Source organism: Salvelinus sp. IW2-2015, unplaced genomic scaffold, assembly GCF_002910315.2.
Source record: "Salvelinus sp. IW2-2015 unplaced genomic scaffold, ASM291031v2 Un_scaffold3433, whole genome shotgun sequence".
Lineage (NCBI taxonomy): Eukaryota > Metazoa > Chordata > Actinopteri > Salmoniformes > Salmonidae > Salvelinus > Salvelinus sp. IW2-2015.
In genome coordinates this window covers 50,970-53,519 of record NW_019944713.1, presented here as the reverse complement: position 1 = coordinate 53,519, position 2,550 = coordinate 50,970, and the positions used below count along the sequence as shown (strand labels likewise).

The 2,550-nt window shown below is 42.3% G+C and overlaps 1 protein-coding gene across 1 annotated transcript in view; it reads left to right on the top strand.

Moving 5' to 3' along the window:
- Nucleotides 1-825: 825 nt before the first annotated feature.
- The window catches only part of LOC112075844 (receptor-type tyrosine-protein phosphatase F), a 37,986-nt gene continuing 36,261 nt past the window's right edge, over nucleotides 826-2,550 (top strand). The window contains exon 1 of the mRNA XM_024142773.2: nucleotides 826-873. The gene's annotated coding sequence lies outside the window, so the exon portion shown is untranslated. The remainder of the gene's footprint in view (nucleotides 874-2,550) is intronic.

Here is a 2,550-nt window from a genome sequence, read left to right as displayed (position 1 = left end):
GACCGTCTGTATGAACTTATTACTACAGCACCTTGAACGCTGTATGAACTTTATTACTACATGCACCTTGAACGTCTGTATGAACTTTATTACTACAGCACCTTGAACGTCTGTATGAACTTTTATTTTAATACAGCACCTTGAAACGTCTGTATGAACTTTATTACTAAGCACCTTGAACGTCTGTATGAACTTTATTACTACAGCACCTTGAACGTCTGTATGAACTTTATTACTAACAGCACCTTGAACGTCTGTATGAAACTTTATTACTACAGCACCTTGAACGTCTGTATGAACTTTATTTACTACAGCACCCTTGAACGTCTGTATGAACTTATTACTACAGCACCTTGAACGTCTGTATGAACTTTATATACAGGCACCTTGAACGTCTGTATGAGACTTTATTACTACAAGCACCTTGAACGTCTGTATGAACTTATTACTACAGCACTGAACGTCTGTATGAACTTTATTACTACCGACCTGAACGTCTATGAACTTTATGTACACGAATCTTGAAGCGTTGTATGAACTTTATTACTACAGCACCTTGAACGTCTGTATGAATTGTGTTGAATTACGTTTAAAGGAGGGGAAGCTTAGAAATATAGCAGATAATCGGATGTACTGCTTTTTCAGACTTGCTTTCAATGCTAATGCTAAAGATCTATTACTCGCATTTCTATCTCAAGTATGTCAGATCATACACAAAGCTAAATAATGGACCTTTATGATCTCTTGTTTAGGAGGATGGATGCCCATCGGTCGAATGTTCTGGAGGTGACCACGTCAAGGAGTCAGCCAACTACACCTCGTGGCATATCATCACGGTGGCATGATCGAGGCTACCGCAGGTCTCGGTCAAAGGTGAGTGGTCAAAGGTCACGCTGTGTGTGTGTGTGTGTGTGTGTGTGTGTGTGTGTGTGTGTGTGTGTGTGTGTGTGTGTGTGTGTGTGTGTGTGTGTGTGTGGTGTGTGTGTGTGTGTGTGTGTGTGTGTGTGTGTGTGTCTTCACGCTATTGGCTTAAAGCCATTTTCAGTTAGTCAGGTCGTATTCTCAGCCGTATTTCAGTTCGTCGAGTGTGATTCGGCAGTCGTATTTCAGTAGTCAGGCCGTATTTCAGTTAGTCAGGCGTGTATTAGTCAGTGTATTTCAGTAGTCAGGTCGTGATTTCATTGTCAGGTTCAGTTAGTCAGGTACGTTAGTCAGGTATTTCAGTATCAGTCTGCAGGCCGTATTTCAGTTAGTCGGCCGTATTTCAGTTAGTCAGTGTCGATTTCAGTTAGTCAGGTCGTATTCGTTAGTCAGGCCGTATATGTCAGTTATAGTCAGCCGTATTTAGTTAGTCAGCCGATTTCATTAGTCGGCGTATTTTCAGTTAGTCCGGCCGTATTTCAGTTGTCAGGTCGTATTTCAGTTAGTCAGGTCGGTATTTCAGTAGTCAGGCGTATGTCAGTTAGTCAGGCCGTATTCAGTTCTCAGGTCGTATTCAGTTAGTCAGGCCGTATTTCAGTTAGTCAGGTCGTATTTTCAGTTAGTTCAGGTGCGTATTTCAGTTAGTCATGCCGTTTTCAGTAGTCTAGGTCGTATTTCAGTTAGTCAGGTCGTATTTCAGTTAGTCAGGCCGTATGTCAGTAGTCAGGTCGTATTTCAGTTAGTCAGGCGTATTCAGTTAGTCAGGCGTATTTCAGTTAGTCAGGCGTATTCAGTTAGTCAGGCCGTATTTCAGTTAGTCAGGCCGTATTTCAGTTAGTCAGGCCGTATTTCAGTTAGTCAGGCGTATTTCAGGTTTAGTCAGGTCGTATTTCAGTTAGTCAGGCCGTATTTCAGTTAGTCAGGCCGTATTTCAGTTAGTCAGGCCGTATTCAGTTAGCAGGCGTATTCAGTTAGTCAGGCCGTATTTCAGTTAGTCAGGTCGTATTTCAGTTAGTCGAGCCGTATTTCAGTTAGTCAGGTCGTATTTCAGTTAGTCAGCCGTTATTCAGTCAGTCAGGCCGCATTTCAGTTAGTCAGGCCGTATTTCAGTTAGTCAGGCCGCATTTCAGTTAGTCAGGCGCATTTCAGTTAGTCAGGTCGTATTTCAGTTAGTCAGGTCGTATTTTCAGTGTCAGCATTTCAGTTAGTCAGGCCGTATTTCAGTTAGTCAGGCCGTATTTCAGTTAGTCAGGCCGTATTTTCAGTTAGTTCAGGCCGTATTTCAGTTAGTCAGGCCGTACTTCAATTAGTCAGGCCGTATTCAGTTAGTCAGGCGTATTTCAGTCAGTCAGGCTTATTAGTTAGCAGCTCGTATTCAGTCAGTCAGGCCGTATTTCAGTGTAGTCGGGTCGTATTTCAGTTAGTCAGGTCGTATTTCAGTTAGTCAGGTCGTATTTCAGTTAGTCAGGTCGTATTTCAGTTAGTCAGTGTCGTATTAGTTAGTCGTCTTTATTTCAGTTAGTCAGAGTCGTATTTTCAGTTAGTCAGGCCGGATTTCAGTTAGTCAGGTCGTATTTCAGTTAGTCAGGTCGTATTTCAGTTAGTCAGGTCGTATTTTCATTCGTCAGT